The sequence below is a fragment of the Lasioglossum baleicum genome, chromosome 6 (assembly GCF_051020765.1).
Source record: "Lasioglossum baleicum chromosome 6, iyLasBale1, whole genome shotgun sequence".
Lineage (NCBI taxonomy): Eukaryota > Metazoa > Arthropoda > Insecta > Hymenoptera > Halictidae > Lasioglossum > Lasioglossum baleicum.
In genome coordinates this window covers 1,118,781-1,142,936 of record NC_134934.1, presented here as the reverse complement: position 1 = coordinate 1,142,936, position 24,156 = coordinate 1,118,781, and the positions used below count along the sequence as shown (strand labels likewise).

The 24,156-nt window shown below is 39.9% G+C and overlaps 1 protein-coding gene and 1 non-coding gene across 11 annotated transcripts in view; both read left to right on the top strand.

Annotated features, from left to right (window-relative positions):
• The window catches only part of LOC143209844 (kinesin-like protein KIF13A), a 124,321-nt gene that overhangs the window by 33,511 nt on the left and 66,654 nt on the right, over positions 1-24,156 (top strand). The window lies entirely within an intron of this gene.
• Trnak-uuu (transfer RNA lysine (anticodon UUU)) lies at positions 4,828-4,900 on the top strand. Its single transcript has one exon. It is a non-coding gene; the product is annotated as a tRNA-Lys (tRNA).

Below are 24,156 nucleotides of genomic sequence, written 5' to 3'. Positions count from 1 at the left end.
AAAATTCTACCTACATGGACTTCATTTTTGTCGCATTCTGTATGAGAAACGTTTTATAAAATACCGTATTTAACTGTGGAGATTGTCATAAAAATGAAGGATGAGGTGTTTCGAGTTTAACGTAAATATTTCCAGCGTCCGGATTTTTTTAGGATGAAAAATTGACCTTTCGCGAACCTGTCGCTCCGCCATTTCTCGTTTGAAGAGAGTGATTTTTCATGAGAAGGAGATAGCTACGGCCTTCGTGTCCTAGGGGATACAGATGGCGCGACCTTATTTTACGCACGACGGAATAGTTTGCGCGTTCCGTATAGATCAAAGCTGGATTGAGAACGATCGTGAAACCCTAGAATGGTCTCGCGTCCGCGGACCTATCTAACGCCTATGGTTAATTTCCTAGAATAAGGAAGGCCGTCATGCCGATGATCGTCGGGGATCAGCGATGACTGCGGTAAATCAGTCGGCTGCGGCACTCCGTGGCAGTTATAGCCTCTAAAAGCCTTGACAGAATTATACGACGCGAGATTACAGTGGAGTTTAGCACCGGTTTAGTTTATTTTCAACTCTAGTTTCAGCGAAGTGCTTTTACAGTTTCTTGATCTCTTAAAGCTGAACAGGTAAAATTTATTCGATAGACATGAAAGCTTTAGTCTTTCTCGACTGGTAATATATTTTGTATTAGGTTGCTGGATATGAAGATAAGTTAGAAAAACTAGTTTGATAGTATCTTAAATAGTAAATAGTAAATAATCCTATTTATTTTTTTTAAAGTGTGCGTACAACTTTAAAAATAAAATATTTTATTTGACGCAGTAATTTTTGAGAATAGTATTCGAAAATAGTATTTTTTATTTTAAGAATATTTTTATTTCAACGACGCAAAAAGTAAAATATTCTATTTCGTGGTTCAGATTGTTAAAATAGAGATATTTTAGTTTGTGGTTCAGACTGTTAAAATGAAAATATTTCATTTTCGAAATTGTATATCTTATTTAAGATACTATTTTCTGTAATAAAAATAACTTCGCATTGAGTGCAGTATGTAATTGGAATCGAAACAAACTTTCGGGACAACCTAATATAAGAACTTGATATAAAAGGATGTTCTCAGACACGAGAATAAGTACTAATCCAGGCACGGAATTCCGAACAATATCTGGTATTGTTAAGATACTAGAAAAGTTTATATTTGTGAAGATGAGGAGACGAATGGTTCGGAGTCACGAGAAAGAATGATTTTCGCTGCGCGGCGCAAGGACGAGCAGGTCTCGAGGCAGGAGACTGAGTACTTAACGTTGGAAGCGCGCGCGAGATGATCGAGTGGCTTCCAAAGGATTCCTATATTTACGCGGACCGTGATCCGTGGTTCTCATTTACAAGCCATTTTCCGTGTCATTCCGTGGATATCAATGGAACATTTCCCGAGGGTTCGCGCTGGTTTAATCTCGAAGCGGAAGAACCTTGCGCCGGAGCCGAGAGAGGGCCGCATTTTGTTGAAGCGAGTCCGATGCTGCAGGATCCTCATTCGTTCAACATATTGAAACTCCCACCTGCCACCCGTAAGCTCCGCAGCCGCGCCGCGCCGCTCCCTTGCCGTTAAATTAACGTCAAGCCCTGCCGGTATTTAGGCCAACGACGGGTCCGTCTCCCTGTTTTCTAAGCGAGACTGATAATGAATAGTCTCGACGCTGCCGGCCCCCGATCGAACACCGAGAAAATCATTCGTCCCCGATACAGCTGCGTCACTTCCTTTCTGCATCTTCAGATAACCCTCTGGGCCTTTTCAAACAACCGATCCTTTTGCAAAACCGTAACTGCTGTATCTATCAAGATGTAATTTAATCGTTTAGCACCTTGCGCTAGGAGGAGATACACTAAACTCTTTCATGCCGAATGATGGGACAAATTTCTTAATCAAACATGTTTATAAAAATAAGAAGTCTGAATGTCTCAAAAATGTTGTACTTGCTTGCAAGAGATGTATATCAATGCCAATGCCACGCTTAGCGGGACCTGTCCTCCGATTGGTTCGTGTTTTTCGTTAATAACTCCTGAACGAAGCCGCGGAGGACATTTTCGTAAAGGTTTTTCATTATTAGGTCTTCGCCACACGAATGTTCCTGCATCATCACCGGTTCCAATGCATACACGTGACTCATCACTGAATATGTATTACTTCATACCAGTCCGTCACTGTGCAATTTGCATGGTCCCTACACCACTGTAACCGTGTTCCCTCTTATGCTTTTCTGTTAGGAAAGATTTCGTTTTAGCTTTTTGGAATGCAAAATCAATCTCGTGTAGACGATTTCTAACAGTACGATCTGAAACATTTTGTGCCCACAGTATATTTACCTGTTTCGAAGTCAATCGTCTCGTGTTTTTAACAATGCTACGGAACTTCCTATCGTCTCGTTTACACGTTGCACAAGGACGACCACATTTCTTGCGGTTTATTACACTTCCCGTTTCTTCATACTTCTTCTTTAAGTCACTGATAGTGCTTTGGCTGCATCCTATGATCCTTGCCACCTTTCTTTGAGTATTACCCTCCTTGAGGGGCTCAATTATTCTCAACTTTATATCGTTTGTATACAACTTACGTCTGTACTGAATGGAATAGTACTACGAACTGATATTTCAGACATGATTACCTTGTATTTACGTTTTTTTTTGGTGTCCTCTTATGTTTACGTTTAACTTTTACGCTTCTATCATTCAAGGAGCTTCTACCGTTCTACTGATTCGAGTCGTGATCGGAAACTTTCTTCCAGCAGTTGTATTAATCGGAAATTTTTTTCCGTGTAACAATTTGTTTATTTTCTCGTTTCTTTGTTATAATAAATGGAAGCTCATTTCTAGAAGAGCATACGAGAGAACTGCTTAAAAGTCGAAGGAAAATTATATCGATACAATATGTCGAAAAATATTTTTGACGAAATTTTGATACGAATCGCCGCTTTCGTGTTAGTTAACAGGATAACTGGAAAGCCCATTTTCGTTACGAGAGAAGCGAATCGCCAAATACTTTCGAACTTCGTACCAACCCTCAGCCCCGTATATCAATTTTGAGTGTACATCCATTCAGCCCCAGATTGCTCGCAGCCCTCTTTTCAGGGAAGACGTCGGAGGGTTCCGGAACTTACAAAATATCTTCCGGAAACTTGCGTCAGTTCCCTGCTGGTGACGTCGAGCGAAAGATGGAACTTTCGCCCGTCGATAACAGGGAAAGTTCGATTGAACGCGTCAGGAGTCTACGCTTCAGCTCTGCGTGTCTCCACGATTCCTCTCGGGGTGCGAACTTTGCTTTAACCCTTTGTTGATCGTGTCTAAAAAGGATGTAACCCCAAAAAATCTTAAAACAAAATTAATGATGGTTTATGAAACTAGAGGCTTCTAGCTTTGAAATCAGTCCTTTATTATTGTATGATCATTTTTCTACAAAACTATCACAGTTCAAATACATTTTTCGAGAATCAGGTGTGTAGCGTTAAAATGCTTCTTGGATCCATTTAAGAAATCAATATTTCTCAACATTTACGAAATAAATTGAGGGATGATCGACGGGTAAATAGGGTAGATTCTGTGAAAAAAGACGGCAAGCAAATTATTGGAATTTCGTTTAAAGAGCCAAGTCTCGGTGGTGTCGCAACAGAACAACTATGCCGCAAGTGGTTAAGGTGTTTAGGTGTCCCGACACGGTTGTTCGGGGGTGTTTTCTCGGGAAAGCAAGACGCGGGAGATGAAAGGCCAGGAGTGGGGCGCAATATGTAGAACGGCCGGTGAAATATTGCACGTTGCGAAACGCGGGAACGTGAATTAGAAGATAAGACCGAGGATGCTGTGGGCATTCCTCGTCGGAAATTCTCCCCTGAAGAAACAATATTGCGCCGTTACTCACCGGTACGGCGCCTGGGCTCCCTGGCATCGAAACAATTCCATTTTGCCGCGATGGCTAAGTTTTAATTTCTTGATGCATCGCTGCACGCCCGCGCTCGTTTCGCGCCGATTTTTCGCGAAAGAACTGTAGTCATTGGGCTCGACTTGCCTACTCGTCCTTCTTCTGTGATTCTTTTAATTATACCATCCGTAGGAAATATTCGGTGGAAATCGTGATGGTGATTGCTGAATGAATTATTTTGGAGTATATCAAATATGAAAGATAGTACATACTCTGTACATGTTAGCGAAATATGGAGTAAGAATGAATGATATTAATTTGTCTTGTTGCGCGCAAAATAAAAATTCTCCGCATCTGTTACAAGAAACAAGAGCTATTTAAAAGTTTTTTCACTTCTTGAATAATATTAACAGCTTGCCTACTCGAAATTTGGGAATTCTGTCCTTCTTCTGTGATTCTTTTTATTATACCACCCATAGAAAATATTCGGTGGAAATTGTGAAGGTGATTGCTGAACGAATTATTTTGGAGTATATTAAATATGAAAGATACTCTTTACACACACACACACATGTTAGAGAAATATGGAGTAAGATTGACTTAAGAGTTTGTTCACTCTTCTTGAATAATATAATATTAATGGGTCGAAAATAATATAACATTGTTTTTAAACGCTCCGAATTTATTTACTACTTAAATTACACCTATTAATTTTGTTACGGATGCATAAAATCCGCTGTCTAGTGGTAAAATAAGATTGTCGTGATTTTATAAAATTTTGTTCGTATCTGTTCGAAATTATGCTTGGAATAAGAATTTAATCGAAATAAATTGTTAATGTAACGAACTAACTAAGATTATTGCGATCGTATAAATGTCTGTTCGAGTCTGATTCAAATGCTGGTTGGATCGATCATACTCCACTTGCCCGAATAGCTCAGTCGGTAGAGCATCAGACTTTTAATCTGAGGGTCCAGGGTTCGAGTCCCTGTTTGGGCGGTTTTTTTTTCTCTTGGAAATACTCCATATTTTTTTACGACATTTTGGAGTAATAACGTTAGATCAGATTTTGAATAATTTTTTGCAACGGAAATAAAATATTGTGTCGTTTCGCAAAAATATCGTTCAAGTGAGGCACAATTTATGCACTCGAGCTGCCGCGTGGCATTATCTTGGATGGAAAAATACAAGGTAGCAGCAAAATGAAAACACGCTACAAAGACCACCGCTATTACGGTGTGGCGCTAAAAAAGAATATGATTTCGTGTTGTACACAGAGTGCGAGTACTCAAGAGGCATATGTGCTGGCCTCTAGTCACGAAAGGCTTAATTGGTATGACTCTTTGAACTACGGCAATGCGGTAATGATTAGAGTGCAGATATTTATGTAAATACGTATTCGCGTAAAATATGTTGAATACTTTAGAACCGGAGAGGAATCCATACTTTCTGGACTCTGGTTGTGAGCTTAAAAATCAGCGAATGTAAAGAAGAATTTTATATTTTGTAGCGCTCCAAATAGTTTAATTAGCAATTTATACTAGTCGAGAATATTTTTAGAGGATAAAATTGTTTATACACTAAATGTATAATACTTTTGATAGACACAAATTTATTCATATAGTATATTATAACTGTAATATTTTCAGTTTATGAAATTATTCGTATACAGTAATACTGATTCGTAAATATGCCAATCGGAGTCAAATGATTTCAATTAAATCAAGTTTTCAGTGGTATATTATAAGCTTGGTTTAATATTTTACTGAATTACTTTAGTACCAAGAAAAATGATTACATATTTTGCATGACCGTCCAATAATTCCCCATTCTCAAAAAACCCGAGGAAAAATATAAAAAAATAATTTAATCGTTCTCCAGACCTCTAGAGCGTATAAACGATTTAAACGCTCGTTTCCTTGCATTCGCTCCCCTCGAACGTAGCTTTAAACGTTCCGCGAGATTCATTGGAGCAGGATTACTTGTTTACCGATTACGAGCATCGCATTTATAATTCGCCCGGCGTAGTAGAAGCGATTTTCCAGAGAGGAGGCTTTATGGAGCTTTTTCGCAACGTTTCCACACGGTTTCTTCGGTCTCTCTGCGTTTAACTATTAAATTCTCCATCAACGTGGAGGCATGGTTTCAAGTCTTCTGCGCACTCCCGGTCTCTCTTTCTCTCTTCTCCTCTCGTTCTCGGACAATGCCGGCGTGAAAAAAGCTCTCCTCGGATCCGTATCGTCAGTAAACTCAGCCACGTGTCAGTAACAAAGGTCCACGAGCGGAAGAAATCGTGGAACGCCACTCTAAAACGGAAGCTGTAAAAGCGGTAACAGCGAGGAGCAAACGGAGCGATGAAATATGAAGCCGGACACGCGCGAGCCAGTCAATGAGCACCGTGGAAGAAAAAAAGAACGAACGAGGGATGGAGGTCCGATCTTTGTTCGTTCCTCTTTTCTCTCTTCGTCTTTGGAATCCGCGGTCTTTTCAGATCCGGAGACAAAAGACGCTCGGCGGTTGTCGGCCGATCACAATTCGGACCGAACGGGTGCAACTTGCTGAAGAATGTACCCGGTATTTCACTTGTCTTATCCGTTTTATGAAAACGCAGAACTTCCAGCACGAATTTAAAATTCTGCTGCCGAGATTGCCTTCATTTTCTACAGCAATGGCACATTTTTGATTCTTTAAATGCGACGGGTTTGAGTAAAAGCGTTGAATAATTCCATTTGTACTGCATTTTTGTTCCATTCACTGAGACTTTCGGGTAAACTCTTCAATATTAAATTCATCGACAAAAACATTAATTTTGAATTGAGTAAGAATAGAACAAGAGGAAGAACCGGTGGTGTCAACATTCTCGTAATTATCAGATCTCTAAGGTTTATACGTTGCGCTAACGATAAAGAGTTTGGAAAAACGGTGTCACGCGAAATGGGTTAAGAGCGGAAACCTAATAATTGGCAAATCGCATGTCTGTCCTTTCAAATACAAAATTGGAAGACCATTAACACCTTCGCCAGTCCGTCGACCTGGAATTCCTTTTCGGGTAATCGAGAACTAGGATTGGACCTAAGCCAGAGTTCGCGCAGCAAGTTTCCAAATGATGTAACGCGCCGGGGAACTGTATCAAAGAACGGAAAAGTGTGTTCCTCGTTCGGAGCTGGGTCTCTACGAAAATAAAAGAATCAGGCTAACTCGAGTCTCTTCTCTTAATTAGACCTACTCTCCGCCGAACTCATTATCAAACTTAGACCGGAGAAAATAAAGAACGGAGTGTACACAGAGAGTGGACACAAAAGCCGAGAAGAAAGGGCGCGGGAATCGGTTGACAAACGTTGTTAATCAAATCCTACGAGATAGTGGCAACAAAGTGTGTCGCGCATAGTACATTGTTGTAAATAATAATGTAACATGAACATTGTTGTAAAATAATGCTTGATGGTCATAATGCCGCTTGAAAAGTGATTTGAAAAATATACATATTCCAATAAAGCAATTCTTTGGTTACGAAAACGAGTGTCAGAACGTCAGAACAAGAACAAGAAAAATTCCAGAGCGTCGTGCAGGGTTAACACATCTGAGATTGGTTTGAATGACAGGTTTTAAAAATTGCACCACGTAAAAATCGTAGTTTGCCCACCTGTGCAGTGAGTGTACCATCCAATCTCGTCGCCTCGGCATCTCCATCCCCGAAAGCACGTTCCGTTTCGCAAGCGTGAAAGGAGGCGTTGTGTCGCGGGATGGAGGAGATCGATGCCTGAGGCATTCAGTCTGCATCAGCATTGTCTGGTGGTCGGGCGTGGGAGTCGGCAACGAAAACAGTGCTTTGCACGGCCGTGTCTAAAATTAGAATATTCTAAAACGCGACAAGCAGCGTGGCCTTTTGTTCACCGACAAAGTAACAAACTCGCCTCGTGACACACAAAGACCCTCTGTTCCTCTTTCTCGACTTTCCCTGGCGCCTGTAGCGAGAACTTTTAGACCGGGTCCTGGCTCGGGGAGTCTGTAGGACTCCGTAGGCTCCCTTTGCAAGGGCCTAGGGAAGCGAGGAGACCTGTAAAACCGTCTCCGAACCAACGCGCCGCGCCGTTTCCCCGGAGATACCCCTATGGCTGGCTTCTGGACGGGTTCCGCCGTTGAAAAGCTTCCCGGAGACAATGGGACGGTCGCAGAAATTGACCTCGCCGCTTCGACGAGCCTTTATCTCGCCGACGCGCGACGGCCTGAAGAAAGTCGGCATAATGGCGCTATGCGAACGGGAGACACCGGGTGCGGGGGTGGGCAAAACGGAGACAATAGTCGAGGAGACAGAGGACACGGATGGAGACAAACCGAGGCTGGTTCCCTAACCGGCGGCTTTCCTCCAGTTCTTTTTCTTCCTCGTGCTCCAGTTTTCACAGTTACCATCCCCTATTCCCGGACACGCCCGGGCCACTTGACACGCGTGCTAAGTGCCACGAACGCACTTGGCCCCCCACCCCTCCTTGCTACTGTCAAAGCCATCAGCCCTCAGTCCATCGGGTACCCTAAGGCCAACCCTGTCACAGATACCGGTCGCGAGCAAACCAGCACGTTACATCGCCTAGGAATGGAGTCATCGATCCTTCCACCCCTTTCTGCTCAGCCGCCGAGAGACCCTAATGAGTGTTACCCTTACGTTGATTAACATCAGTACGATCGGCTATCTCGCGGTCGCGTCGTCGCAGACCGGAGCGGCGCGACGTCTTCGCGCTAACGAGCACTCGGATCAAGCGCCTCTACAGATCGGACACTCGAAACGCTCGAGGATACAGCTGTATGATGCAAAAGGGGATTATCGGTGTCGAGAAGGCTGGTGGTTCTGGGTGGACGAAAATTGCGGTGGAGGGCGATGTTAACTACCCTAGCGGAGGGAGATGATGCCCTTTTTCCAAGGGATGGGTGATTTATTTAGCGGACTTTCATAAATGTACCGGTGTCACGAAGACCATAATTATTTTGCTATGTGTGCCCATAATTATGAAAGTGGTCCAAGTCAAAATTAGAAACAAAATGAGTTTATTAATTTCACATCACATTATTTTAAACTGATAGATACTGCTTGTTATTTCAACATTATATTGAATTCATTTAGTGTTAATATCCTTTTCCTTTAAATATCTCGAAACAAGAAATATGTACATGACTTAGACCACTTTCATAAATATTAAAGTAGTTAGAAAATGAGATTGAAAGGGTACACCCCGTTATTGACATAAGAGTTAAGTGTCTGAGTATATGTCTATCGCTAGCAAATTGAATTGTCTGCTAGAAGCTAACGAGAGCGTAAACCCTCATTCTCCTTGCTTGGGCGTTAATGGCGTTTCAGGGCGAAATTAACCATCCTACTGAAAGGAGGTGCTGTCCTTTTTATTTTGACGGTGATCCTCGTTTTCTTGTCTTGGTCGTTCAGCACTAAAAAGTGAATATTGCGCTTCTTTAGACAGTGTAGAAGGTATGTTGCAGTGCCAGAACGAGATACGAATTTTACAAATTCGTGTTTGGGATTGTAGAGCATAAAACACGAGTGCGAGGCAGACATCTTTCATACTTCAGAAAGATTTTGTTCGCAGTTTGAAGACGAGCTTTTGGAGTTTGCCCAAGATCGTAAAACATGTGTCAAGTCACATTCCGGTTTCATTAGAAAAATCACTGTCCCAGAATGCCGTTTTGTGGATAATGGAAACGGTAACCTAGCACCTTTTAAACACGATCTTTGTTATCTACCATCGTGTCACTTAATGGATAACAACCAGCTAGTGAAGTATTGATCGAGGATTCCTAGACACTGATAAGGCCTAGATAAGGAACAGAGAGCTGTTAGTCATTAAGTGTTGGGAGTGTTGGAACGATTACACTCTGCTAAACGACGAAATTGATTCTGAACAAATCAAACAAATTTTTCGATGTTGCAAAACTTGGTAAATTTTCTAAACAATTTCGTTTGCTTTCAAAATTGTTGTTTACCTGAGAAATATGGAATTCTGGACTGAATAATTTCTTTTATGAAATAAATTGTGAAAATAATTCTGTTCTCTTGGTAAGTAATATTGTTCTTTTTAGGAAAATTGCACGCCCACGGAGAGAATTTAATAAATTGAAAGTTGAAGGGTGAGCGAGTTTCAGGAAAGCAATTCATTTTGCATAAGCAATAAATTTTGGTGAACATTCTCCATAATTCCGTCTTCCGTCCAGTAATATTCTAGTTTCCGTGGAAACGATGTTAACCCTGAGAACCATCGGATAAATCGAAAGCCGAAGATGTATGCAGGTTTGAAATTGAGTCAAAAGGAGGGAGGACGTCGTAAACAGAACCATTTTGAAAGAGAGTAGTCTTGAATCCACCGAGCTGAAAAGTGGCACACACAAGAGTCCTCCCCCCTCTCCCGGCCGCGAGCTGGATCAATAAATGTTAATAGAAGAGCCCGTCCTTTTCAACGCGGAATTTAATTATTTCCGTGTGTATAAATAATAGAAATATTGCTTCGGCTATTCTCTCTCTGTTCACCCCAAACCGATGGGAATCGATTAGTGGGAAGTATTTAGTGCGCGCAACAGGCGTTCAAGGTTCTCGACATTATTCACTTAGCAATGGTGGTATTAATAATAACTTTATGGAAAGTGATAAAAATAAGAAAGAAAGTGGAGCGCAGAGTGCATTATACTTAATAATGTAACTTGACCTCTCCGTTACTTCTCCAAATATAAAGCTTTCCCGAAGGACTGCCGTTTCAAAGACAGATCGTTATCGGCCGAAGAAGATCAATCTTTAACACTCCTCCGCTTGGCAACAATTCTCTTTTCGTTGTTATTATTAATTGTTATCTATCGCGTCTATTTCTGAAACTAACAATGTAAAATATTTGCATGAGAAATTTTTAAGCGAAATTGTTTACCGAATTTCATATTACAACAAGAACTGTCCAACATCTGGATAAATACAATTTTGCCATTCCTACAAAGCGATATACAACAGTCGAGTCTAGTGCTCGAGAAGTTCAAGCATCAATAAGCTACGACAATTTCGAAAGAGTCTCTGTGAAAAGCAGCGGCAGCTCGGTGACAAAGACGAGCAAAAATTTCGACGACTCGAGGGTGCTTAGATTTTCAAAGACAACTCGGCCCGACATGAGTGGATCGAAGTGACCAACGTCGAGCAGGAAAAACTTTTGATCCAGGGGAACGAAGACAAATGGTGCCCGGAAGTATCCTCGAGCCTCCGATCGGAAGAATGGAGAGTCTCGGAAGAAAGGGGAGAAAAGCAGAATGCATCGATCGTCCCGAAACTGAAGTGTCCTCCGATAATGAGCGCATCCTCCTCGAAAGGAACGGCCGTCGATCTATATTTTTTTCGTCGTCGTCATCGCGCGAAATCCAACGGAGAAAAAAGACGATCATAAAAGGCTCCGCACTCTGGAAATGTTATTTCCGCTGAAGGGGTTCGTGACTGTCTTTCATTGGCCCTAGGGAGTATCGTCCTTGGAACGGAATCAGGCTTCCTCTCCGACGTGTAGCTGAATAAACTTTCCAATCCCTCACGTGTCGGCCGACCCGAAGATTTTCTGCTACGTGTTTCCATCTGGCAACGACACGATGCAATTTTTATCGAGCGCGGTCCATCATTTTTATTCGCTGCGACTGACCCAGTGTATCAGGAGTTACGTTCGAGATTTTTCGAACTGACTTTTCTCCTGATTTTCTTACATCTTTAAATCTATGCTGGTTTCAGTCACGAAAAAATTTTTCAATGTTCGTGTTCACGATTTGAATGTACAGCATTTTCGAGAAAACTGAAGTTGAAATGAAGCAAACTCATGTTCATTGTATGTCTATATTTACTTCGATGCTTAAATGTCGACAGAATAGAGAGGAATATCATTAATTTTCTCAACTGATGCTGTTTGAACTCCTCATTACCGACTCGATATAATATGTCGAGGGATTAATTCTCTAAATTTATCCTCAATTTAATACATTGAGTGGAATGGTATAATCGAGCAAAATGGTCCCTGAAGTCGTGTTAAATTGTCGTGTAATTCCATTAGCTTGAACCGAATGATTTCGTATTTTTGTTTGGTTCCTGTCACTCACGGAAATAAATATCAAAGAATTACATAGAAGAATATCGAGTTATAATGTGTTACAATTGTTACGCGAATAACCCGTCCCGCTGAATGATTTAATATTTTAAAAAATCCAATGGAAGTGCTGGTGATATTTATTCAAATGTATGCGAGCTGGGATGGAAATGCAAATGACGTCAGCTTTAGAGAACACCAGTGGAAAAGAAAAGTTGAATGAGACCTCGGAGATTTCGCGTCTTCTGAGTAATCATCTTCGCAATCGACCGTACATAAAACATCGCTGCCACTGGCTAATGAAATATTTATTCCATAATTAGTAGCCGGCAGAGCGTTCGTAATGTCCTCCACATAAATAACGTCCGTTTCTCTTCTTCAGATAAATTGGAGAACCCACCACACATTGATCATCCAACTTTATACTGCTCTATGAGATCTCAGGGAATCACTACGAATTTATCACGGGTGATGGAATTGTTATTATTAATTGTATAATATAAAATTTGGTTAGCAGCTGAAAAATGCAAGACGAAGAATTTTTATTTCATTAAATCAATTACTTCGATTTTAGAGGATTCTCGAGATTTTGACAAAGTGTTAAATATTACCGAACAGTCCCAAAATCGAATTAATAAAAGCACGTCGGATTTACTTAAAATCTGCGCCGCACTACGTCATCGATTTATTTTGCTCGTGTACGGCTTCAACAGGATTTATTGAAAAATCGAGCCGGGCGTATGAATCAGACTAGAATGATTTCAATTCGAGAGGATTTGTTCTTCGATCCGAGATTTTCCGGGATAGAGTCCGAATTGTTCCCGGGAACGATAATTCGAGGCACGATTAATCCTTATTCGATAACCGCTGTCAACGTATCAACGAATTAACGCCACCGGTTAATTAAGCTTGTCCGTATGCGAAACAGCTGTTCTGCATTCGCTGGCTGCGAGCCATTCGTTATCGAACCGGCCAGGCCGAGCCGGGCCGGGCCGTTCGTCGACCGCCTCATTATACTCGCATTAGAAGCGTAATTTTCTTTCCGTCCTACGCTACCATCTATCGGTTACCGTCACCGGCTTAATTACTCGTTATCGCGTCTTATTAATCAGTCGGATGATCCGTCCTGATTGCGCCGCGATTAGAATAATTCCCCTGGGGACGATGTTAGCCTGATCTTCCTACGTTGCGCTGTCGTGATTCTACATGATATCCCTGGACTGGTTTGACGTTTGTTCTCTAAACGACGCAACTTCAGAATGGTACCTCGACTGGTAGACTGTGGAACAGAATTTGAGTGTAATAATTATTCGTTCCAACTTATTCAAATTGTAAAAGACAGAATAAATTTTCTATGTGGCTCCAGTTTGGGGCAATCGATGCATGGAATTTTTATTTTGCATAATCTCCAGTAAAGTGGAAGCACTCGTCTCAGGGGAGGGTGATAATTCATTAGTCACCGTTTAAGATGTAGCAGGTGTGTACACGATGATGGAAATAATTTCCATAAAATTCATAAAAAGAAAATTGTTCACTGATACTGCCTAATGAATGTACGCGTTTCCTTGTATTTAAAAAATATATAAAAAAATATTTTTTTTAACCACGCTTATATTAAAATGCACTAAAAAGGAGAATATAATTTTTTTAGACATTAGTGACTATAAATAAAAGCGTGGAGCGCTAAACTATATTGACGTAATCTTCGTGGGCGCTCCACGCTTTTATTTATTGTCACTAATGTCTAAAAAAATTATTTCCTCCTTTTTAGTGCATTTTAATATAAGCGTGATTTTTAAAAAGTTTTTTTATATATTTTTTATTTTCTACCTTTTTGTCTTTTTTAAATGGAACGCAAGATATAGTAATACTGGTATGAAATAGTAAGATATAGAAACGCAATATATGGAAATACGCGAGATAGAATGAGGGGATGATTCCGAGAGGCTCCTTCGATGCGAAGTGGGCCAGTGGAGTGGGGATCAGTCGGAATGGGAACACGTAGTGGAGTAGGGAGCGCTGACGAGCGGAGTGGGGATCGCTGAACGTGATGACGTACTACCGAGCGTCGCGCGGCGAGGTGTGACGTTAATATTTAAATATCTTTTTCTCCTAGACGCACAGTTTTTTCCGATTTGATACTTGCGCTTCGCTTTGGTCTTCTTACTCGACGTTCCTTCCGTCTTGATCTTGGCTAAACTGCTGTCTGTTTCGATAATGATTTGTGTGATCCGATTTGCAAGAAATTATTTAACTGTATTATTCCAGTACTTTTTGTTATTTCGAAAGTTTTTGGCGAGCATTATTAGTAGATTGTGTAGAAAATCGTTCGTTGCTTTAGCGAGTATAGTACAGTAATTAACGTCTTTATCTAAGAAGACATTTTGAGCATGTTAATCAGATTTCGACTTTTTCAAAAAGAAATAATGTATCGCAGAGAGCATGCGAGACCCGCTGCATTCTCTCAGCCACGGTCGATAATCGATTCAACTTCTTAAAAGTTTTCCCGGATAGGGTGAACTTTAACCCCATAGCTCGACTCATTGAAATTCATAGGGAAATATTTCAGGGAACAACTTTATCCCCCGGCTCGTTGCTCCTATGAAAAAACGCGAGCTCGTGAACTAAATGAATCGTGGTGGATACAAGATTTTCTACTTTGGCGTCGCGCGTCATTCCGCTCGGTACACTGCGAATTTTCATAATTTTCGCTTCTCCGATCTATTTGTTTTATCCTAACGTTAATAAAAATGGGGAAAATTTTGGCCCTTTTTCCCAATTATACATAGCTGCATCTCATTTTAATAATTTTTTTTTATAAAACTTCAATTTATCGTGTATGTGTTACGTTCTTCTCAGTGGATTTTTTTTAGAATTACTTAGATGTCAATAATGTTGAGAGATGTCCATGTTTTGAAAAAAAAATTCTGGTCCCGCGGCTAGTTTCATTGTGCCTGAAATGGTGGCACGGGCGATCTATGTATGTACTTACGGAGGATCGAGGCAGTCCAGAAGCAGCGTCCCTTTCAGCAATGTCGGCAGCGCTATCAAGTGGCTCCCATATGTCGGGGGTTGTAGCGAGGGAAAAATACTCGAGGCGAGAACACTTTCCACCGGTCGAGTTTCCCGGGCAAAGACAATGATCCCGCAAGGGTGGGGATCGATAGTCCGCGATCGATCCCACCACCCAAGTGATCCACGATCCCGTAGTACATAGTCTCGCTACGCTACGGAGACTCGGGCTGCGTCGAGGCTATTACACACTTCAGTTCGAGCATTCGAACGTTGTTTGTTATTTCGCCGAGTCGTGCAGTTACTTATACACTCGCCTTGTTGTGTCTGCAAACGGGACCTCTGCTGGCTAACGACAGCATTTCTACGCGACCGTTTATTAACTCTTACCGTTGCTAACACTGTGCCGTTTTCTTTATCGCAATTTTCACTGCCAATGCATTTTCTCCAAACACAATTTCAATCCTAAATTGTCGATTTTTGAATAATTCTTGATATTTAACCCTTTGCAGTCGGAGCTATTTTAACTGGAAAATTAAACATTTCTTCCGGCCTAGAATAATTGCTGTTCTACGTGCATTCTCTTCGTTATTTTTACTAAAACACACGATCGTAATTGGAATTGATCATTACACTGCGGATTTTGTGTGTTTAGAATAAAAATGAGTACGCAAAATGCAAAAATGAATTTTAACTTTAAAATTACACATTTCTTCCGGCTTCGAATAACTTCATAGTATATGATTCTTTTCATTTTATGGATATGGAATTGATATATATAGTACCTCATACACAATACTGAAATGTCTAGTAATATTTAATTAGCCCTTTAATTACACGATCAAAAAAATATGTATTTAGTGCCGTTCGTTACCGTCTTCAAAGAATCTGTACCATCCTCGAACACGTTCCTCCTCTTTTCCCATTTTTTTCTCCCGCCTCTGTCAAGCTTCCCTCTTAACATCGTTTCAAAGTTCGCCGATGGGAAAGTAGATCGAAGCGTTGGAACGCAATCAGCGCGCGATGAATAATTAATTTCTGTAATACGCTTTCGCCGCGGGGACAAAAATTCGCACGATTAATTATACATACGAACTGTGGCTTTTTCTTCTTTTTTTTCCTCTCTTGTTTTTATTTCAGAAGCAATTCAAAGGAGAGCACGCGAACTCGAAGCCACTCGAGCCATTCATGGGCTCGGATATCGGTAATTTGATCGAATCGAATCGAGTGTATCTTTTATTCGCGAGCGAGACCTGGAAGAAATTTCCGATTTAATATCGCCGTTCGAAGTTCTGCGATTTATTGCGTCGTTGAATGGTCGATGATCATTCGTTACTACCGCTGTTGGAGGTGTGCCTAAAAAATATTGGCTAATTGAATTGTAAATGTTGCGGAAATTCATGCATCTCAGCCTTTTTTTGTCTAAAAGTTATATCTAAATGTGACACGTTCAATTCGACACCGTGTATTAGGGGCGGATCAAGACAAGTGGCGGCCCTAAGCGGTCCAAAATTTCGCACACCCCCTCCCCCTTCCTCCAAAAAAAGTTTCAAGAAAATTCTCATTAAGTCATAAGCAAGAAAAGAAAAGTAATAAAAAATTCCATACAGGGCAACCTAGAGGCCACAAACTTGACATTTTGATTTCAGAATTGTTCGATTATTTTATCAGGGGTCCTACACTGAATGACCTTTTTTTACCAAAAATATCTGTTACCGGTAGCCAGCCCTGTTATACCATTTTACAAGCTAAACATTCTCTGCTCCAAGCGCGGGGCCCTAAGCGGCCACTTTGTCCGTCCCTGTCCTATACACAGTTAGGAGCAAAACTGATCACACACAGTTTAAATCACACAGAATAGCTGTTTTATGAATAGACCAAACGACTTCAATTTCTCTGTGAGGCTAGAAGAAATTAGTTTAGTAAATGACATCTAAAAAATATATTGAAAAAATGCATTTGGTCGTTATTGTGAAAAACAATAGTAAAAATTGATTTTTACGACTTTTTTAGCTGGCCCGATATCGAAAATTTAAAAGATGTGTTTGGTCAACTCGTATAAATTATATACGCTTCGAAAATTTCATTGAAATAGGTTAATTGGTTCACAAGTTATAAACGATCAAAAGTGGTAAGTGGTTTGCTCCTAACTGTATAATTATGAGAAAGTATTTTTATTACATTATTGATAGTTCTTTAAAATTCTAACAGCTTCGAGAAACAATTTGTTGCTTATTACTACACATTTGTTGTCGGTACTTTAAAATGATGTAATACTAACATCTGATTCTTTATGTTGCAGGTAAGGGACTAATCATTTTCTCTTCTTCTCTGGTTAAGAATCGAGAGCCAGGAAAACATAAATACAAAATGGCAGCCGTAAGTAAGTAAACAGAATAAAAATGGAGTACACAAATTGAATATTGCTGAAACTTTCTTTTACATAATGCAAACAATCATTTCATCGCATCTTCTCCTGCCGAGAGATTCACACTCATTCATTCGAGCAGACCGAAAATATATTTGTTCGTGATTTTTGTAAAAGCGTGGCGTCGAGCAATTTTTGAATACATACTTTAAATAACAAATGTACTTGAAAAGGGAATGCATGTTTCACGTTAGTTTATGCAGCTGCGAGTATATGCGCAAGCAGAAATCGCACGCAATGGTAAATCTCTCGGAAAATGGCACCGTTTCAGTCGGTATAAACTCGTTTCCACGTTTCGCCAGCTAAATTCAACAATAGTCTCGCGCTCGCTGCGTGTCCTCTACGCGAACGATTTTAATCGTTTCGTCATTTTGCGTCGCGAAAACTCGCGGCCGAATTATCACTTCCGCCGGGCGGAAATTGCGCCGAACACAATACCAATCGGCGCACGGTAGCTCGCGTCGCCGATAATCATCGTAAATTGACGATAATTCTGCCGCAAACGCCGGGAAACTCCGGGAAAGCCCCGCACTTCGATCGATTTCGAACGGGGTTCACAAACTCATGAAAAACCGGATGGATCGATACAAACTTCCTGCCTTTGGCATGAGTAACTTCAATTTTCTTTACAGAACAAAATCAAATGTCGGGGTGTGCGTTTAACTGAGTTTTTAACTTTATTCTATTTTTGAGTATACCCACCGTTACGAGAATTCCCAAGATGGAAAGATATTTATTTAATTCCTGAAAATTTTAGCATATTAATTAATATCGAATAAAATCGTTTATTATTATGATCGAAATCGCAAACAATTTCAGCGGTTTCTTTTAACGCTCGATAATTCTTGCGATAACAATTATTATTATTATTATTATTTATTATGAACGGACCGAGGTCCATTTACACAAATGTTTACAGTAGAACCAAGACAATTATCACTAAATCTTCCACGTTTACGCAATTTCACGTTTTCACAATCCAGCATCAAGAGCGCGAAATAAAATAGAAATTTCTTGCCTGTGATAATCGTTTTAATTAGATAATCAGGTGTCAAGAGAATCAGGTGTAAATGCTCAAGATTCGTAATCTAATCATTATCGGTGAACGCAATTGTCTAGCTGTGGGTCGCATTGACACAGACTTCGCCGATATATCGTTTTCACCGACGTGAATTCATTGGAACCAGGTTCGACTGACGTCACTACTAACCGACAACAATATTGATCAACAGCAACTCCGAAAGTCGTGCATACACAGTCACCGACTTGTTCATATCGTCACCGGTAATTCCAGGAACTGCCGATAGTTCTCTTTTTTTAGCTGGCTCGTGTATGAACGGTGGTAGGAAAGAGACAAGAACGTTAACAAAGAACGTCAACCAACTATTTACTTTTTACTTGGCTTCGCAGAATTTTACAGGGTTCGCGAAACAATAATAGACACCTCGTGTCGTTACAGAGAAAACTTTTGACGTGAGGGTTGCTACCCTTAAACAATGAAGTATTTGCTACTAGAATTAGCACGAGAAATTTTAGTAAATTATAATGTAAAAGCACCACTAATTGACCTCGTGTCGGTAGTTGACCATTTTTCAGGAAAACATGAAAAATAATGTTTCTGGACGTAATAATCGTTCGAAAACGCCGCGGTAGATAAATATAGCTTGTCATATTAATTATGAACAAGCAAACCACGAAACGTTTACCTACTCTGTTCCTGAATTAGATTTTATACTGTTTTACTTGTAATTTGTACTAATCGTTGCAAGTAAACGATATCCAGAGTTGGGCAAACATTTTGTTTAAATAAAAATTTCGAATAAAATGGGGTTTTTCTGAACCGTAATCAGACGGCGCGAGAGCCCGATTTTCCCGGAAATAATTTCGTCCGAGGCGGAACTACGAACCGGAACACCCGGAGTCCGTCGCGAAAGTATGAAAAATTTCGAGGTCGGTCTTAAAACTCTGGCGACACTCGTAAACGTAATTATCTGGGGTGAAGAAAAGGAGAGAAACACGGCGGGAGCTCTACTTTCACGATGTGCGCCGTGATTAGGGTGTAATTACTGGTGGCACGGCTCGGTGGACGAAAAAATCATCGGGTTCTTCGCCCCTGTTCCACGCGTTTTTCCGAGAGCCTGTACTTTTTCGCCGGCTCTATCGAACTTCTTGCTCTCTAATACCTTCTGAAGTCTGTCGTTCTCGGATGAGAATTTCTTCGAAGATTTAGAACGGCGACGACAATTTTCATTTCAAGCCAACAAGTCGCTCCGAGTAGCGGTAGAAATTTTTCAATTTATTTTTTAATATATGTATCTTTTTTATTTATTTTTTGTATTACATTGTTTCACTACAAACTTTTCTTTTTAATATAAACTGATGGTGCAACCATAATCATTTCAAACAGCTCAAAACTGCTACAAAGTGGATAGATTTTAATAGAAATTTTCAACGCGCTTTTCGATACTAATTCGCCCCTTTCTTAGTTACATTACCGTATCGGAGACACCCCGTATGCTTTAATAAAAATACGATAACGCAAAAATAGACTGATTAAAATAGCCTAGAAATTACGGAGGCGATTTATAAAATTCTTTCCAACAGTTTATGTACTTATCCGTACTAAAATACTTCTCTGCTATCTGAAAATACGCTGAAACGTATAAAAAGTAATAGTCATCCGTTCTAGGGGTGAATGTACAGTACAATTAAATTTCGTTTGTCTCTGTGTGGACTGCATTAGTAGGCTTTTGTCTATACGTATAATTCTACACAATCAAATTTTGCAAGAACTTGCAAGAACAGCTTATATCTCAATAACTATTTGTTTGCGACATGTGGCTCCGTTCAAACTTTTTCTCTTCTCGATGAGTAGAATGTACTGATGTAAAAACAAACTTTAACAACAATTTTCCTTGTTGTAAACAATTTTGCGGCAAGTTTCCTTTACAAATGTCTTGTATCTTTTTTGTTCTACTTTTTATACACCCTGTACAGTACAGGTTACCCTTGGTTCGCCGACAACCCATTTCACCGACACTGTTTGACCGACAGTAACTTCCGTCGACACGGTCAAGTCGTTGACACATATTTTCATCGACAGTCCGTGTTTAACCACAGGTTTGAGTTCATTATTCATATCGCTTTAATTTCATTACTTGATATTTGTGTAATTATTGTACAATTCTGTTATGTTTTGTAGTCTACATATGTACATTCGTAGCATTCGTTCTGTTTATTCACATTTTATATATATGTATTTACACAATTATGTTCGACATTAAATGAAATATTATGATTTTTTATTAATTTGTGTATACCTATTAATGAAGTTTGTTTATTTGAGGAAATTCTGATTAATAAAATAGCAATAAAAACTTTGATCTAAATAACAATGATAATAACGATTAATCTACATTAGCAAATACACGAATTTGGTGTCAGTGGAAATGACTGAACTCAAACTGGTCGCTAAAGATGTACTGTCGATGAAAACACATGTCTACGATTTGACCGTATCGATGAAAACATAGTGTTAACGAAAGTTGTTTAAGTTGTGTCGATGAAAACAGTGTCGGTGAAATGGGTTGTCGACGAACCAAGGGTAACCCGTACGATACACTTGCTTTGTCTCCGAACGCACGAACCGCCGAAAAAGAATTTGCACTCGCGATTATCTCTTTCGCCGCTATTTCCATAACGAAATCACGAGTTCGTTTTCCACGATTTCAATCAGGTTTATCGCACCGTAAATAATTGATTTGCGCAACGGGCTTCCACCGGTTTCCACAGCGAATTTCCCCTTTTCTTCTCGTCCGAGTCTGCTAAGCAGGTCACAGTCCGGTCATTCCGCATGCGACCATTTCACGGTTAAACTAAACGTTAAATAACAGACTGTTACGACGACTCCTGGCAACTCGCGTATGCGCCTAATCGCCGAGCAATGATTACGCGGCTCTTTTTTTGCGCATACTTTTACACGCTTGACTTTCCACGGTGATTGTCGTCGTCGTTCGGGACGGGCTCGTCCGCGCCGTGTTTACATGGCTAAATACATTCGCGAATGAAAGACAAACATCGCGAGCAAATAGCTGTAAAACAATTTTAACCGGGAAACTGTAATTCCTTACCGCGAACGAGGTACCCGCAAAAATTGTGCTCCATTGTTTCACGGCAAATCGTCGGAACTGTCTTCGAAAATTACTGTTCAATTGTGGCTCGTTTATTATGTAATTATGGCTCGGGGACAAAGTTTATTATGATATAATGATAGAGTCGAATTTACGTTAAAGGACAACGCATCGCTTTAGGGGTTGGTTTCACCCCCTCCAAGAAATGTTTCTTCTGAAAAAATTATTCTATCAGATGATTGCATAAGTTGGTGCCCGATTTTAAAATGAAATTCGATGGTTAAATTTTAAAGAGTACAGCTTTATTAATCAATTATATAGTCAACATTCTTTTCTGCAATTAGAAAATATAAAATTATGTAGTCACCATTCTTTTCTGCAATTAGAAAATATAAAATTATATAGTCACCATTCTTTTCTACAATTAGAAAAAAGAATTATATTGTCACCACTCTTTTCTATTATAAAATTATATGGTCGCCATTCTTTTCTACAATTAGAAAAGAACATCATCTATGAATGATGAACATCCATGAAAAGCGGGCACGACCTTATCGAATTATCTAAAATATACTACATTGTATGTTACATATGAACTAGGTTTGTTTAACGCTTTGCATTGATTGCATTGATTGCAATGATTCACTTATTATATGAAATAAATAAATGTCTGCAATAAAAATCAATTGAAGTGTTTAAGAATTACGTTTAGCATTTTTTTTTGTCTATCTCAGTTTGTTTACCAAGCGATTTTGAATTTTAATTACGCCATAATGGGTATAATAACATCAATTACGTCGTACATTTACATTCGCTTCACAATGAATATTCATTATGAAAATATCTCTCGGTTAAATGTTCAAAGTCGCAACGTTTTTCATTGATGTCTGAGAAGGACGACTGTAGATAGTGCATAAGCAAATGTTCAGAAAACGAATGTTGCCTTGAAATTGTTCATTCTGTTGTGATCTTTAATTGAACACTTTACACTTAATGTTTTTACACTTTGCTCAAATGTAGAAGCAATCTTTAAACAAATTACGACATCGTAATTTCGTAAATGTAGTATTACACAAGTAAACAGATGATTGGGTCAGAAAAGATCCAGGAACGTAAGAGGGTGATTGGCCTCCATTTGAACGAGACCGGACCGCCATTCCGCAAATTGCCATTTCTGTATCAAACAATTTGCTTTCCCGTTGAAGTTTAATGACTGTCGAGGGCTCGGATCGATACGCGGACAATTAGAAAGCGGAAAACAGACACATCTGGAGAATTACAGCGTAAACGCATCTCGATGTCGAGGCGTCGACTTAATCGACTCTTTGCCAGTGTGCAACGCTGGTTCCTGTTGGCGAGGGTGGTTCCGGGGGGAATTCGGCGAGGGTGGCCGGCAGAGACTGAATTAATTTCACGGTAGAACGAGATTGGAAACTCGGAGAAGAGTCCGTAGGCTTCTCGCTGTCCCACGGCCCCTGGGTTCCGCCAATTTTCTCGAAATCCGAATTCGCTTGACTCGTCGCGGGCTGCTGCACCGTCGTGAGACTCTTGCCGCGTGGAAAACTCCGGGAAATATGGGTCAACAAGTCTCTACGCTCGGCTCCCTTATTACACAACCCATTGTGGATAATGTCGATATTATTATTTATACACGGTGTGTTCTGGGAATCACGCTGCCAACCAACTCGAAGATGTTGAACTGAATTCGTTCACTTTCGAACCTTCTCTAAAAAAACACATCTGCGTTGCGGTGTAAAAGTTTATTCGACTACTAGAAAGTACTTTGAAAATATTTAGTTGATAAAGTCGCTACCGGCAAGCATTTACACAACTTTTGTTAGCCCTTGACAGTTGAGGGGTGACTTAGCTTCACCACCACTTAAATGAGTTGGTATCTATGTAATCAATTACTACAGGTTTAACTACTATATGAGGTGTTATATCAATCTCATATCCATAAAACGAAAAAAATCATATACAATGGAGTTATTCTAGGTCGGAAGAAATGTTTAATTTTCTAATTAAAATAGATCCGACTTGCAAGGGTTAATATTCTGGTACCTGGAAGTACTTAACCCTCATACGCTTCTGAAAAATAGTTGCATAAAAGAGACTGGGATGATAAATTCATCCATTTTTCTTCTACACGATAAGTAGGCAAATTACGTTTTATTTGTCACATTTTAAAGAAATACATCTCACAACATAGACATAAAGGGATCAATAATTACACAGTATGTGAAATAAGTAAATGGGTGAATTTTAGGAACGTATAAGGGTTAGAGATAGGTGATCGATAAAAGTGGCGCGTAAAAGTTCATACACACAAAAATTTCGTTCATAAAAATCGTTCTTGAAAGTACATAAAGAAATTCCATTCATACATGGAGGTGTATATAAAAAAATGTAATTTATACAAATCGTTCTTGAAAGTACATACAGAAATGTCATTCATAAAAATGATCCAGGAGGATGATCAGGAGCATTCGATGAGACAGTCCTCATTGTCAGACTAATAGGAGGTATCTTCTGATCAGCTCCTCGCGCAAAGTGCGGTTAATCGTGACCTAGGAAGTTTTGGTTGGC